This window comes from Podarcis filfolensis (assembly GCF_964270895.1).
Source record: "Podarcis filfolensis genome assembly, chromosome: 12".
NCBI classification, from domain to species: Eukaryota; Metazoa; Chordata; class Lepidosauria; order Squamata; family Lacertidae; genus Podarcis; species Podarcis filfolensis.
In genome coordinates this window covers 7551971-7567541 of record NC_139614.1, presented here as the reverse complement: position 1 = coordinate 7567541, position 15571 = coordinate 7551971, and the positions used below count along the sequence as shown (strand labels likewise).

Below are 15571 nucleotides of genomic sequence, written 5' to 3'. Positions count from 1 at the left end.
CAGCCCTGAAAGCAAATAAATAAATAATAATAATAATAATAATAATAATAATAATAATAATAATAACCACACCATGATCAAATCCTCCTACAGAAAAATAAAATAATTACAGAACGTGGACCTTAAGGCACACGCCACCTTTCACTGAAATGTTGACAAGGAACTTAATTTTGTAAAAGAATGGGTTTTTTAGAAAGAAAGAAAGAAAGAAAGAAAGAAAGAAAGAAAGAAAGAAAGAAAGAAAGAAAGAAAGAAAAGGCTGTATACAAAACAGACCTCAAGCACGAGTGACTAAGCATAACACAAACATACACTGCCGGATGGGAATATCTCCCTAAGGTTTCATTTAAATATCGGTGTGGAGACAGTTAGAGATAATTAGGCATGTAAAGTAAGCAAATGCCTGATAAACTAAAAGACTAGAACTAAACGACGATGTAGCGTTCAAAAGGGCAACATGCACCAAAATGACAAGGAGAAATTATCGCAGGGAAGACAACCCAATAAAATGGCATGAATGATTTTAATTAACAATCTGTGTAGAATATAGGTGCTGGATAATAAACAGAATCTCCAGAGAAAGAACATTTACTCTGACAACTTTGTCAGTTAAACAAGCACATCTTCCCAGAGAAGGCTGATCTTTGTTATCGGGGGCGTTGTAATTGGCATTTGCACACCCTCCTTCAAGAACAATTAAACCTCCTATATTAGCAGCAGACTTGGGAATAAGGATGATAAATCTGAGAAGCAATTGTAGAAGCATATTAATGGCATTTATCTGAATGGAGAGGAGAGAAGAAAGCTGAAAAGCATTACAAGACTACCTGTAGTGAGATTTAAGAGTACCGAACGGTTTGGCTATGGAACCACAGCACCATGTTCTGGTGGCAACTGTGAAATGTCTTCCGCCATAGTTAGCAGAAATGGCAATCTAATGAACTCCTAGAAATGCATCTATGCTGTGCAGTGGATCTAAATGAGGTCAAGAAAGCAAAATGTGTTTTACAAAACTCGGACTATAAGACAGGAAGGGAGAAACTATGGCCCTCCAGATGTTGAGACACAACTCCTTTCATCACTTGATCACTGGCCGTGCTGGCTGCGGATCATGAAATCAAGAAGGATCTGGAGGCAGGAAGACTGGTTGCCATCCTCTGTCATAAGGCAACACTATCCAAATCAATTCCACACAATAAAGCTAAACAAAGTGGCAGAATAAAGGCATACCAGAAGGGAGTGGTCTACCTATCTTTCTTGCCTGTCCCAAGAGATCCATTTGGGAAAGTTAATATCCCCTATGAGACCCCCGCTGTCCTAAAATTCATCAGTGTGTCCAAAATTCTGGCCTCTGTGGAGCAGGCTTTCCCTAAGTGGAACCCGTCGCAAATGGCAAATCTTGCATCCTACAATTTCAGTGAAGATAGTTGTAGCTGTTCTTTCCAGCTCTTGCTCCTCTGCTGGGGAAGCTGTCGTCTCCTAACTGTGAGTTTAAGGAGAGTGGTGAACATACTTCTAGTCAGTTCTTAATGTGTATTGTTTAGGCAAAGGCAAGTCCTGAGCCTCAGTGAAGCGGAGAATTTGCTGCCTGGTATGCTTAACAAATCTATCCATTCTTAAGGAAATCAGCCCTGAGTGCTCACTGGAAGGACAGATCCTGAAGCTGAGGCTCCAATACTTTGGCCACCTCATGAGAAGAGAAGACTCCCTGGAAAAGACCCTGATGTTGGGAAAGATGGAGGGCACAAGGAGAAGGGGACGACAGAGGACGAGATGGTTGGACAGTGTTCTCGAAGCTACCAGCATGAGTTTGACCAAACTGCGGGAGGCAGTGGAAGACAGAAGTGCCTGGCATGCTCTGGTCCATGGGGTCACGAAGAGTCGGTCACAACTAAACGACTAAACAACAACAAATGCTTAACATAGGGACGCGGCTGGCACTGTGGGTTAAACCACAGAGCCTAGGACTTGCCGATCAGAAGGTCGGCGGTTCGAATCCCCGTGATGGGGTGAGCTCCCGTTGCTCTGTCCCTGCTCCTGCCAACCTAGCAGTTTGAAAGCATGTCAAACTGCAAGTAGATAAATAGGTACCGCTCCGGTGGGAAGGTAAACGGCGTTTCCGTGCACTACTCTGGTTCGCCAGAAGCGGCTTAGTCATGCTGGCCTCATGACCCAGAAGCTGTACGCCGGCTCCCTCGGCCAGTAAAGCAAGATGAGCGCCGCAACCCCAGAATCGGCCACGACTGGACCTAATGGTCAGGGGTCCCTTTACCTTTACCTTTATGCTTAACATTTGAAGAATATAGCAGCAGTGGCAATGAAGCACCAAGGCTGGCTTAAGACATTTTTCTGCTTGAGGCAAATGGCAAAGTATTGCCTCCTCCCATTTTATGTACAGAATCCAAATGGACTGACCCTTCACTTTATTTCAATCCTCCACCATACATGAGAGCAGCAGAATAGCTGGCCAGGGGGTGGGAGTGGCTACTGCTTCCCCATCCTCCAACATCCACCACCTGAGGCAGCAACCTCACTCTGCCTAATGGTGCGGCTCTCATTATGCCTGTATATGAACGACTTCAGACTTCTTCCTTTTCTCAGAAAACCAGGACTACATTGTAGGAACCCATGCCTCCCTCCTCAGGCCACCATTAATCCTGCTTCCAGAGAACAAATACTGGTGCAGGGAGAAGCCATAACATTACTCCACACCAGAGATACATAAAAGAGGCAGAAATAACGAAGGAAGTTATTTCTATGCTCTAACATACTGTACTCTGTATATGACCTTTACACCAGGGAGATTTTAGACTAAAGTGGTCCTGCCAGATGATAATGATAATAATAATAATAATAATAATAATAATAATAATAATAATAATAATAATAATTTATTATCCCCAGCCACTCTGGGTGGCTTCCAACAGAACACTAAAATACAATAACCTATTAAACATTAAAAGCTTCCATAAACAGGGCTGCCTTCAGATGTCTTCTAAAAGTTTGGTAGTTGTTTTTCTCTTTGACATCTGGTGGGAGGGTGTTCCACAGGGCGGGTGCTACCACCGAGAAGGCCCTCTGCCTGGTTCCCTGTAACTTAGCTTCTCGCAATGAGGGAACTGCCAGAAGGCCCTCGGCGCTGGACCTCAGTGTCCGGGCAGAACGATGGAGGTGGAGATGCTCCTTCAGGTATACTGGACCGAGTCCATTTAGGGCTTTAAAGGTCAGCACCAACACTTTGAATTGTGCTCGGAAACGTACTGGGAGCCAGTGTAGGTCTTTCAATATCGGTGTTATATGGTCTCAGCGGCCGCTCCCAATCACCAGTCTAGCTGCCACATTCTGGATTAGTTGTAGTTTCCGGGTCACCTTCAAAGGTAGTCCCACATAGAGCGCATTGCAGTAGTCCAAGCGAGAGATAACTAGAGCATGCACCATTCCGGCGAGACAGTCTGTGGGCAGGTAGGGTCTCAGCCTGCGTACCAGGTGGAGCTGATAAACAGCTGCCCTGGACACAGAATTGACCTGCGCCTCCATGGACAGCTGTGAGTCCAGAATGACTCCCAGGCTGCGCACCTGGTCCTTCAGGGGCACAGTTACCCCATTCAGGACCAGGGAGTCCTCCACACCTGCCCCCCGTCCCCCAAAAACAGTACTTCTGTCTTGTCAGGATTCAACCTCAATCTGTTAGCCGCCATCCATCCTCCAACCGCCTCCAGACACTCACATGTTGTTTTTGGCTCCACCAAGCTAATATAGCCAGGGTTCAGGGGTGATGAGAATTGTCATCCAAAACATCTGGATGGCACCATCTTGGCTACCCTGTTTTAGACAATGAACCTTAATATCTGCTTGATGAACAAACTACTAGAATGAAACTAAATAGAACTATTCAATTTGATTAGTTGTTTGGTTCCTCAGACTGAGCATACCATGTCAGACTATTTGTCCGTCTAGTTCCAGTATTTCTTGAGTGGCAGTGGCTTTCCAGGGATTCAGACTGAAGTCTTTTAGGTCTACCAGGAGATGATGGGATGAGCTCTACCACTGAACTAAAGCCTTAAACAATACAACTGCATATTTCTTTACTATCCCAATGGCAACTTGTCAGGGAAGAACCTCCTTAAAGGAAGAATGAGAGATGGCAAAAGCCCAAATGCCCTGAATCTTGATTTAAATAAAGAAGACAGTCCCTCCCTTCCCCAGTGGGGATTTCAGTGGAATTATAGCTGCTAAGACAACAAAATGAGGATGTGATGTCTCAGAACGGTCCGAGTGACTGTAATTGTTTTGTTCTAGTATACTGCTCTTGCTGCCTGTTTGAAATCCAGAAGAGATCTCATTAAGCACAACTGCCTAGTAATTGCTACAAGTTTTCTTTCATCATGAAACAGCCAAGCCACAGGACTACAGCTACTGAAATAACAAGGGCTTATTTCCAGTTGAAAGTCTGAAGCTCACAGAAGAATCATTGCATGAAAGCTCATTCACTAGCTAAACGAGATGCTTTGAAAAAAAATCTATATCCTCATTAGTGGTTTTTTAGAAAGCAGGAAAAAAAGTTAATCTTATAGACTTAAGTAAATGCCAATTCCAAACACTGTGTTTCCTAGTCATATTAATTTCTCCGTAACATCCGCAGAAATTTGCCCCTAATATTTTGAGACCACGCTCAGCTCCTAAAAGTTATAGCGTATGTCATATAGACAGCTGGTGTAATGTTGTGCGTGGCTGGGAGGGTGAACTTGGAAGTCGCTGGTTCAAATTCTGCTTGGTGGCCACTGTCCTCAGGAAAAATAATTTTATCTTTCTCACATTTCATCACCACCACCACTTTACATTAGGAGTTTTATAACACAGACGCAGTTTACAGGGCTCTTGTAAAAGTTACTGAGGTAAATGTATATGAAACACTCTGTAGGGGCTTCTGTACACTACAAGCTTAAGTAAGTTTTTAACTGTCATGCCTGTCCCCAATGAATTATGAGAATTCATCCCTACCAGTGAGTCAGTAGGTGTGGGAAACCAATCAAAGGGGGAAAATCAAGGTTTACCATCCAGTTGGTTAGTAGAACTGGGTACAGATTTATCTGATACCAGGGAAGGGGAGAGATATGCTTAGCACAACATTCTTTGTATTTGTCTTTGCCGAGTTCCAAAACCTAGTACTGTTTGTAAATGCTTTAGAATACTTTTAAAAAGAAAGGAAAACAGTGTTAGATATCATTCACAGGACTTCAAGAACAAAAAGATTTTTCCCCCTAAACAAGGCTATCTACACTGCAGCTGGACAACAGCACGTTTCATAAAATGATTATCCATTAAATTTCCCTCTCCTGTTTTCCTATTTTTGCTATTCTCAGAAACAGATGCCTTTCTTAGAAGCTCAGCCACTTCCCCCACTTTTTTAATTTCTCCAAATAATTGGATTTTCATGTGGAGGAAGCCATGTAAAACCTACTGCTTTGAGAAACAAAGGTTCGGCTAAAATACAAACTCATGAACAATGGACTTTGTTTTCTTCTTGGATAATCTTTGGATAATCTAGGGATTCAAGAGCTAGGGTTGCTATGCTGTCTTCAAAATAATGATTTTCAACATCCTGATTCTATTGTAGTTTACTCTAAACATAACATAATAAGGTGGCTGTGCTATGGAGACACACTGGCTTCACTCTGAAAAAAGGCTAGAAACAGGAACTTGATCACTCTGCTTAAGCAGTTCTTCCCTGTATGCAAAATAAACAAACTATAAAGAATTATCCTTTTTATTCAGCATTTTAGTTACGGCACATAAGCAGTATATCAAATAATAATATGAACAAAAGAACAGAAAATGTGTTTTTGCCTCTTTTGGGGGGCAGTAGCCGCAGAGGCTAATAAATGACTAGAGTAGGCCATAACCCTCATTTCCGCTTCCCATTTAAAAGCCTCCAGTTGGGTGGTCACATTCTGACACTGATAAAGGAAGATGCCCTTAAGGTGTCCATGTGGCCTCATTTACAGAAGACAGTCTGATGGGCTGTCTGGTCCAAGCCCAGTTTAAAAATAAAGGAATCATAAAGTAGAGAACCAGTTGAAATTGCCCATCAACAGCTGGGTCAACGTCTTCCCTGTTATGATGATCCACCCTAGATGCTCTACTCACATATTTCTATGGGGCAGATCTGAAAGCCAAGACAGATGCGATGGAAGCGGAGCTGTTGGTTTAAACCCGAGTCTGGCCAATCATGTATGAAGTAGGGGTGTGGAAGTCTTATTTTTAATAGCAAACGGGTCTGAAGTGAAGGCAGTGGATCATCTTCATGCCTGTCACTTACTTTCCCATTCGCCAGTGCTTTTGTCCCAGCTGAGCTCACCTTTGATAGCAGGGCTAAGCCAAATAGAAAAGTCCCGGGGGGTGACAGGTGAGGGAATTCACACACACACACACCTGTGTACCCCTTCTTGATTTGGGGGCAGATCCAGCTTTACACAAAATGGGTCTTCCTTTGTCCTGTCTAGTTTGGTCCTTATTTGCCTGTCTCTGGTCTCACCAAAATTGCTATGTTTGATTGGAAATAGGAAGTGTCGGATATCCCTTTGCAAAGCCAGGATCCCATTGGTTCATAAGGGGCCATGTACCATTTAGTCCTTGGCTATTTAGAGCATTATGGGTCAGTACCTGCACCTTGAATTGTGCCGCTGGTGTTCTTTTTAAAACTGGCGAGATAGTAGGCAACGTAACAGTCTTGCTGTTTGGAATTAATGTTTCTGAACAGTCTTCAAAGGCAGCCTCACATCTAGAGCATTGCAGTAGTCTATCTGGGTTTCATCAGGGCATGGATAACTCTGGCCTAATCTGCTCCTTCTAGAAAAGACCACAGCTGGTGAACGACTTGGAGCTTCTTACATGGCAATTAAGCAGGACATTTGGGTGTTAATGGCTATAGTCAGATCTAAAAGCACCAAGATATGAACCCAATACTTTGAAGGGCATTTTTAAATTTCTTTAACTTACATACCACTTTGTTTCAACAGAAATCTTGAAGGAGGTTACTTATCTCAACAAAAATGAGTATTTCAAAGCAAATAGGATACAAATGCCACATTCACTACTACTGCTAATAGTGATGAAGGTGATGATACCCACATTTTAAGTAGTATAAATGAGCAATTTCAAAGCAATATATATAAAAAACCACAAAAGCAAACTGTATACAACATATCACAAGACAGCATCAAAATGCAACATAATTACACTATATATTGGGAGGAAACCTCATAGGTCTTACCAAAAAAATGACTCCTTAATACACAATAATACAACCAAGGAACCCTGCCACCATACCCAATTTCTCAACAGTCACAATTTCCTTGCACCCATCACGGCACTCCATTCACTTCAATAAAACACTCAAGCAGTCAACAGCCCATAATCATAGACCAAAAGATAAGTCCACTGAATAAGAACAATCCAGTAACTGGAGAAAAACAGGAGGAAGAACATCAGTTTCTACCCCGCCTCTCACCTGAGGCAACACACACATTCTCTCCCCACCTCTCACCTGGAGAGATTAAGACGTTTTTCACCAACAGATTCCCACCATATGGGATGTCAGGCACAGCTACCAACACACCTGATGCCCATCACCTCACAGGGAGCATTCCAGTCAATCAAATGCAAATAAAGCAATCTTCCTTAAGGATCAGCAATGCTCCAACAACATCAAATTGAAAAGGGCAAAGTGTGAGCTGCTGTGGATTTTCACTGATGCTGCCATGGGCTGAGCTGGCCATGTGAAAGCCACCCATTGCCAAGTACTGACTTGAGTGGAGATGACCTTTCTGTATGCCGTCAACAGCTGCAGGTGATCTGACCTTGTTTGTAGCAGAGGAAAATCCAACATGCTGGATCCCAATTTCCTCTTCCACCTTACTGCTAACCAACAACATTGTAGTGAGTTTGATGGGCTTTAGCCAACCCTTACCAATCCCAAAGCCTTGTCCGGAGCTTCTGCTGCCACACCTGGATTTGATGTCATGGTGCTTCCCCATTACAAGCAAACTAATATTCCACCATAAAGGTTCACCTGCAATTCTACTTTGCCTTCCAAAGTAACTACATTTTGGGTCTTTGGAAAAATAATCTTATATCAACACAGATATAAAACTGTGAAAATTTTGACATGCAACTCATCAAAACAACCTGAATTGCCTTTGAAAAGAAGCTTGCAACCAATTAATTGACCAGCTAGAAGAAGAAGAGAAGAAGTGTTTGGATTTGATATCCCGCTTTATCACTACCCGAAGGAGTCTCAAAGCGGCTAACATTCTCCTTTCCCTTCCTCCCCCACAACAAACACTCTGTGAGGTGAGTGGGGCTGAGAGACTTCAGAGAAGTGTGACTGGCCCAAGGTCACCCAGCAGCTGCATGTGGAGGAGTAGGGAAGCAAACCCGGTTCACCAGATTACGAGTCTACCGCTCTTAACCACTACACCACACTGGCTAGGCACATTAGTTAGAAATGAACAACTTCATTTCCCTGTCGTCCTCTGCCATTCAGGTGCTGCGTATTAGTTCATAAACATTTACTTACTTTATTTCCAGAGCACCTGGCACTTTCCAAACCATCACACCAATTGCAGGAGAGTGATTCACTGCCACAAGCACCACTCCGTACTGATGCTGAAAGTGGACATGGTCCCAAGTGAGTTCACTTTCTATTGCCACTTTCCATTTGCGCTGCAACACTTCTCAGTCAGCAGGCCACAAACGTTGAGTACGTTCCGACATTACAAAAGCTGCACAGAGCAACAGAGGCTCTCAGCTCTTTAGCAACATCTCTAAACAGTAGCACTGCAATTGAAAATAGGGCAGCTGTACATTGGTGTGCAGGCAGGTGGTTGAGTTCACCCTGTGAAAATCAAGAGCTCCATGGGCATTGCAAAGACAGATGGGATCACCACAAGAGGCCTGTCATTTGGAAGGAAGCAGCTGAGAAAGAGAAGCCTACAGAGAATGAGTGCCAAGCTAGGCCGGGAGTAGCTACATACAGTCTCTTCTATTGTGTTTCGCTCCTAGCAATTGATCATGTGCGCTTGCTGTATGAATTTACTGTGAATTTAGATCTGCAGGACTCAGCCACCTGCCTACACCTCTTCACAGTTTTCAGAGGGATGGCATCACTCACTTACTTTAACAACATATTGACAATTAGATAGATAAGAGGATATATTTAAATGTCTTTCATTAGACTTGCCCAATGCTCTGCATTGCTTTGGTGAGGATGATCCTCAAAGATCACCTTCATATTCCACAGCAACAAACAAATGCTCTGAATGACTGACACACACACACACACACACACTCAAAGAAAATACACCTTGCCTAACATTTTAAAAACATTTGGGATGCCTAAAAATGGCACACCATCTGTGGGCGAGTGGCTGACCTCCAGCCCTCACCTCCTACACATGGGCTAGATTGGCAGAGCTTCTACATGTGACTCTGACCTCAGAGTGAGTCTCTAAACTTTGTGCTCTAAAATAGTCCGTTCCTAAAGAAATGGAAGGAAGACACCATGTGGACCACAGAGTCTGGTGCATAATAGAAGGCGCATCATACTACACACAGGTCTTATTATCTGAACACAATGCGTTGTTTGTTAGGCAAGTGTTTATATAATGAGTCAACAATTTACATTGATTCCTATGGGGAAATTTCTCATGCATTCCTGACCATGGAATTTTGACCCCAAAATGGGGGGGGGAGGGGACAATCCAGGAAAACCCTTTGAAACTTTGCAAAAGGCAAACAAGGAAGGAAAAACTGCTCTCTTGTTTGTCCGATCTCTCTCCCTTCCTCCCTCCCTGCTTCCCACCATGTTTTCTGGCAAAATGGCTGTTGTGGACCAGCAAAAGAAAAAAATAAAGCTTTCTTAAAGCTGCTTATTTGTTTACAGTGCTACACACTAGTCTGGCTGTTTGGATATCTGAATCTGTATACAGCAAGGTTTGGGTACTAATTCCTCATGTTTGGATAAGTGAATTCTTATTTAATAAGCAAGTTTGGATAGTGGGACCTGCATGTACACTGGTCCAATGGTCCTCTACCAGTATTAATAGTAAAGGTGGTGTGGTGGTTTTATTATTTTCATGCCGCTCATCTGACTGGGTTTCCCCAGCCACTATGGGTGGCTTCCAACAAAATACTCAAACATTAAAAACTTCCCTGTACAGGGCTGCCAGATGTTTACTTCCTTGACATCTGCTGGGAGGGTGTTCCACAGGGCAGGCGCCACCACCAAGAAGGCCCTCTGCATGGCTCCCTGTAACCTCACTTCCCACAAAGAGGGAACTGCCAGAAGACCCTCAGAGCTGGATCTCAGTGCCCGGGCAGAACGACAAGGGTCTTTGTTGTTCTGCTTCCTGGTAGTGGCGCTGTTTGATTTGATGGGGTTGAGGGGCTGAGCTGAAAGGTCAACTTGGCTAGCTTCCAGCTCAAAATTTGGGGGCATACCTTGGAGTGGAGGCAAAAGTTTGGAAATATTTTATAAGGAATTCCCAAAATTGCAATCTCCTCTCCCCTGCTTTTCTTTCTTTAACAATGCTGCCACCCAAAGTCATAGTTTCCATAGAGTTCCTTTTGATAGTTATCACTTCTCCTCCACAATGTCCCTGGATAGCGATGGCCAAATCTGTCGATTTCTGTTTCTTATTTTTCTAATCTTCAGTTTAGTTCAGTTCTCCGTTTGTGATTTTTTTTTTAAAGTTAGTCCACCAGCACTTATTTTCATGACTCTAGTATATGCATTTTTGTACTTGCAAAGTTTAGAGATGTGCTTAATTTCCAAAGATTGTTGTGTTTCAGTCCACATATTGTTGTGGATTGTATGATAGGGTTGCCATATTTCAATAAGTAAAAACTAGGGCACCCGATAATTGTTGAACTTTATTTTTTTAGAAAGACCCCCTAAATTGATCCAAGACAAGGCGTAGCGAACATCAGTTCTGCCTTTGATATCCTGGTAATGTCCAGAAAACTCCAGACATATGGCAGCCCTCAAGTATAAATTTGGTAGGTTTGCCTTTAAGTGTGAACTAAATCAAAATTCTGCCCCATCCCTTCCTTTGGGGCAGTGCTCTTACATGACACAGAGTTATTTCAAGGGTGATATGGGGCTAGACTAGCAGGAGATAGCTGGTAAAAATAAGCTTGAAAAAAAGTTTGAAAACAGGAAAAAGAGGGGGGGAATTGCCAGTCAGCTCCCCCCCTAAAAACTTTCACAAGTTTCCTGCCCATGAACAATTGCCAAAATAAAACTGAAGGCATGTAAAGCATAAAATATTCGGAATTTGTACCAGAAGATTTGGTTTGTTATGATATTTATTTTATTTATTTCACAACATTTATTTGTCACTTGATTGTTAATTAAAAAAAACACTTAAAGGTTTACAAAAATAAAAAAATGAAATTATCAGCAAAAATGATTAAAAACAACTTTTTGAAGCATTCAAAAAATAAAATAAAATCAACGCTAGGCTAAAAACATTCTACATTTCTGGATGGACTTGCCTAAACAAAAATGCTTTTAGCAGGCACCAAAAAGAGTGCAGTTAAGGCGCCTGCCTGATTTCAGATTTAATTTATTTTTGTATGGGTAATTAAAACATCCATCAATCATAAGTTAAGCGTAGGAGACATAAGCATTGGAAAACCAGATTCCCTTATGGAGGTGTGTTACAATGTTTTCATAAACAAGTTTTAGTATTAATACTTCTATGATTAAATATTTTTACATAGGCAGAATCAGGAGGTGTTAGAGGCTACAAAGTTAAAGAGAAATTGTTTCTTTTTTCTATGTGTATTTTGCATTTTTAAATTGTCATTATTAGTATGCCTTTATTTTAGCCATGGATTCCAAAGAGAACTGTCTCATCCACATCACTAAGACCGAATCCAGGATAGTATGCAACTCATCACCCAATCACAGCACACCTCCAAAAGAGGGTGACCATAACTCAAGTACAGTGGTACCTCTGGTTACGTACTTAATTCGTTCCGGAGGTCCGTTCTTAACCTGAAACTGTTCTTAACCTGAAGTACCACTTTAACTAATGGGGCCTTCTGCTGCTGCCACGCCGCCGGAGCACAATTTCTGTTCTCATCCTGAAGCAAAGTTCTTAGCCTGAGGTAATATTTCTGGGTTAGCAGAGTCTGTAACCTGAAGCGTATGTAACCCGAGGTACCACTGTAAAAGGGTATGTAGCTTGGGGACAAAGCTTTCTGGCTTTGTGTCATGCATACTTAAAGAGTTCACAAGGGGGAGTTGAAGATGGGAAAGAAGGAAAAAGAGCACTTTTCACACAAAGCTCCATCTGGTATGCAGGCTGAGATCCTACCTGCTCACAGACTGTCTCACCAGAGTGGTGCATGCTCTAGTTATCTCCCGCTTGGACTACTGCAATGCACTCTACACGGGGCTACCTTTGAAGATGACTCAGAAACTACAACTAATCCAGAATGCGGCTGCCAGACTGGTAACTGGGAGTGGCTGCTGGGACCATATAACACCAGTCTTGAAAGACCTACAGTGGCTCCCAGTACATTTCTGAGCACAAATCCAAGTGTTGGTGCTGACCTTCAAAGTCCTAAACGGCCTCAGATCTTTCTGCCTGAAGGATCGTCTCCACCAATGTTGTTCAGCCCAGAGACTGAGGTTCAGCTCCAAGGGCCTTCTGGTGGTTCCCTTACTGTGAGAAGTGCGGTTACAGGGAACCAGGCAGAGAGCCTTCTGGGTAGTGGCGCCTGCCCTGTGGAATGCCCTCCCAGCAGATGTCAAGGAGATAAGTAACTATATAACCTTTAGAATACATCTGAAGGCAGCCCTGTATAGGGAAGTTTTTAATGTTTAATGTTTCATTACGTTTTTGTATATGCTGGAAGCCACCCAGTTAGATGGGCAGGGTACAATTAGTAGTAGTAGTAGCAGCAGTAGTAGTAGTAGTAGTAGTACAGACCAACCTCACAACACGCATAGGAACAAGAGCACATCGCTCACACTTTTCTTCCTAGAACCCTAGCAGGTACCTCGCCTTGAGACACGAATGCCCCAAACCCAACCCTACTCCGCTTCAGCTACTGGGGGGGCGGGGGGGTTACCTGGAAAGAGCATCACAGAGACAGTTAAGCAAGGAAAGAGAAGATTACATCCTAGAAAGTACAGCTGCTGAAATTGCCTCCCATATCTCCTCACCCCACGCTCTTTCCCATTTGTGAACATATATTGTCTGAACTAGAAGGGTGCTTGTCTATTGTTCTGGGAGGTGGAGAAGATAGATAGAGAGATAGATATTTGAGAATTAAAGTGAAGTATGCCTCCTGTTTCAACCCAGGTATCAAAAGTTAAGGAAACCCAAAGTTAATCTACCAGCAAAAATGTGTGCTTGGGGGAAAGTCTGCCTCATTTGAGGAGATTGGACGAGATGGCTGTCAGATGTCCTTCAACATCACATATGAATCTGAGCTGCTCAAGACATTGTGCTGCTTAATGGGCAGGAAAACATTCTCCACAGCTACCACCACCCTACGCTGGGACATAAGATAGACTGTGTGTTGTACACAGGGGTCACTGCTGCTCCCTGACACACTTGCATCAATCTGCCAAATAACATTGCTGGCCCTGAAATCAGCTGAGCTGGGATGCTACAAAGAAACTGGCAACCTGGTAGCCCTGGATGCAAGAAGCCAAGTTCATACCGCTATCCAAGCTCACTAGTGGCCTTGGCAAAGTTGCTGCCTCTGACAAGCTTGCCACGCAAGGTTGTTGTGAATTAAGCACCCATCTTGGACACTTTAGACAAAGGGCGAGTCTGGCCCGTAGTTTTCATGATTCTTTTCTTTTTGGAAGCATAAACGCCCCACTTGTGTTTGCATTCTCTTCCAGGCTGCTAAATTTATCCGCTAGAGTTCCTTCCAACTTGAATGTGACAAGCTTGCTCGGGGCTGTCTGACTGCAAAGTTCAGAGGGATGAGAAGAGGCAGACAGGCAGGCAGGCAAAGATCTTGATGCTATAAAGGCAGCATAGCCCACGCAAAGACTTGATCCTAACTGAGGTGGGCATCCAGTTAGAGCAGATATGGGGGGGAATCCTTTAGTCAGCCTTCCCTTTTGGCAAGCACATGGGCAGGGGCCAGGGGCAAAAAAGTGCGTAGAGCAAGGAATGAAAACTTTACTTTTGCACAGCAGGCTCATTACACACACACACACACACACACACACACACACACACACACCCCTCTCTATCCTGCAGCCAGGCAAGCAAGAGTCCTTATCAGTTCAAGGACATATTCCAACCACACTCAACGAGGGTGTTAAGTAAAAGGCAGATACTTGGGGTGGGTTGTATATACATAAGAATTTAACTTTAACCATGGGCATGGTCTAGCCAAAATTAAGCACTTTGGACTGTAATCATATGCACATACAGACCTGAGAGGTAAGACACATTGTGAACACAACGGGCCTTGCATCTGAGTCAAATTGCACAGGATTGCGCTGTTTGGGTTCCAGTCTTATGTGCACACTCTCGAGAGTAAGTCCCACCTTAGTTTAAAGGTGCTTACTTTTTGAGTAAACACAGAGGGCATCATACAGCACATATCCTTGATTTTAATAGGCGAATTAGGCACAGGCTTAACTTCCCCTGTTCCTTGAAATCAGTGGAGTCTAAATGTGCTGAAAGCCATGCCCCATGGCTACCTCAACAGCCCCAAAATAGAAACACCAACATAATGCAATTATAAACATGTCACTTTAGTCATCCTAATACATCATGTTTGAAGGAACATGATTTATCTGGACCATCTAGTCTTTGATGCATAACCCCTATTTGCAGCGTAACCCATACTCAGAAGTAAGTCCTACTGTTTTCAACGGAGTTTATTCTTAGGTAAGTGTGTCTAGAATTGTTGCCTTAGTATTCAGTTCAAGATCACACACACAATATTAATCCTCAGATTCCTACATGGGTAAGAAACTGTCAATTCCATGCAGCTACAACAATTCTCCCCCCCCCCCAAAAAAAAGCACATGTTCTGATGTTCAAGTGACTCTCACAGAAGGCATCATTTTTCATAACTGTAGAATGCAGCATGTAAGACAGCAGAAAGACCATGACAAAAGTTCTTGCATGCCACCGAGAACCTTTAAGCTCTCCATCTAGCCTGAAGCTCCTGTGCTATTTACATCAACATCAACCCACAGCAGCAAAGAATAAGCACAACACAATCAGCAGCTGGCCATTAGATATAGGAGAAGGCATAAAAGTGAATTTGTTCTTCATAAATAGGCCATTCGGATTGCAAACTAAAATTAAGTCAGCAAGATAGCTTGCTTTGTTAAGGTTTGCAGAGATTTGCATAGTGGAGTTCAGTCAGATGTAAAATTTCAAAAGAACAGCCTGCTTAATTCACCCTAGGAGTCTAACTACTGTACAGTGTGTTTGATAAGGGAAAAGAAAGCAGGAGGGAGCAAGAACATGTGGCTCTGAGCAATTTTGCTCCCCCCTCTCCATCAAAAAGACAGAGT

General features: G+C 43.1%; 1 protein-coding gene across 4 annotated transcripts in view; it reads right to left on the bottom strand.

The window, feature by feature from the left end:
- Nucleotides 1–15571, bottom strand: part of PDE1C (phosphodiesterase 1C) — a 343488-nt gene that overhangs the window by 259520 nt on the left and 68397 nt on the right. The window lies entirely within an intron of this gene.